Source organism: Galeopterus variegatus, unplaced genomic scaffold (assembly GCF_000696425.1).
Source record: "Galeopterus variegatus unplaced genomic scaffold, G_variegatus-3.0.2 Scaffold4951, whole genome shotgun sequence".
In the NCBI taxonomy this organism is placed as follows: domain Eukaryota; kingdom Metazoa; phylum Chordata; class Mammalia; order Dermoptera; family Cynocephalidae; genus Galeopterus; species Galeopterus variegatus.
In genome coordinates, this window is record NW_007731062.1 from 126,586 (window position 1) to 127,924 (window position 1,339).

The 1,339-nt window shown below is 39.0% G+C and overlaps 1 pseudogene; it reads left to right on the forward strand.

The window, feature by feature from the left end:
* The window catches only part of LOC103604085, an 8,515-nt pseudogene extending 7,206 nt beyond the window's left edge, over positions 1–1,309 (forward strand).
* The last annotated feature ends 30 nt before the right edge of the window (positions 1,310–1,339 follow it).

The window sequence follows — 1,339 nt, forward strand, 5'->3', positions numbered from 1 at the left end:
CCCTATATAGGATCCGAACCCGCGGTGGGAGCGCTGCTGCGCTCCCAGGGCCGCACTCTCCTGAGTGCGCCACGGGCTTGGCCCATAAAGGTACTTTATATCCACAAAAGATATTCCTATCAGGATGGCAAGGAAAGGAGGAGTCCTGAACAAGTTTTGTCAGCTATTGATACTGATACAAATAGTTAAGATCCAGCTGACATAGCCAGTAATGGCAATTTGGGTCTGTGTACAGGATACACAAAGCATGTTGCTTTCCTATTTGACTCCACTCTTGCCTTTTTAGTGATGGGAAATCTTTCACCAAAAGTTGGAAAACTCTCACATGACTGTTCAGTTTCCTTAAAGAACTAGAAAAGGTTCAAAATGCTGATTAAGGAGAGTGCAAATTACAGATATTTTGATCAGGAACTTACTCTGAGATGCATAATACTATGTCTGAGTCATAATAGTGATGAAGTTGCCCAGTCAGAACAACCCAATATTGGTTTTCTCCTGAATCTCTTACGCCATGAAACCTTCTTGATTTGGACCCTGTGGCTTGCAGCAGAGTCCTAAATAAAAATTGTGCGTTGCTTGTTTTCGTAGTTCCTCTCACCAAATAATACAGCCCATCAGAGTAGGACTCCTCAGCATATTAGGCCAGTTATCCAGAAGTCACACCCAAAAGTCAGATCCCCATTTCTTTTACTGTCCAAAGTTATAAGATTTCAAAAACTGTCAGATATATTTCAGTGTTATTATCGAGCATTAGTAATGTTTTACTAATCATGACTCTGAAGTAATTCTTACTTCAGATGTGCTCACAGTTTTGAATGATGGGATGGAAGAAACTTTTTCCATTTGATAAAACAGAACTACAAGAAGAGTTTGCTTGTATCGACATGAGTGTTCATATAAGCATTGCAAATATTAAGGAACAAAGTGGGCTTGCAGTAATTTCTGTGGATATGTAACCATTTTGTATGCTTCTAGTACGTCTCCATTTTGTATGCTTCTAGTAAACTTGCTAACAGAAAGCTAAGTCATGCTTCTGATGAGAAAGGAGAACCTGATTTGACTTCCTGCTTAGAGTGAGAGTTTGGAGTCATTTGAAATGGTCATTGAGGAAGCAACAACACAACAGAACTCTGATATTGTGACAACAAAAACAGACTGGGTTCCTCTTGAGCTGTGCTTTGGAATCCCACTGTTGAGTTCTGAATTAAATGAGAAAGTTTGCAGGAAAACTGCTACATACAATGGTTGCAGAAGAGAAAGGCTTCAACAGCTTTTAAACTGCAGAGAAAACTCTCTACATGTCCTTAACTTTCTTTTTTTTTTTTTTTTTTTTTTTTTT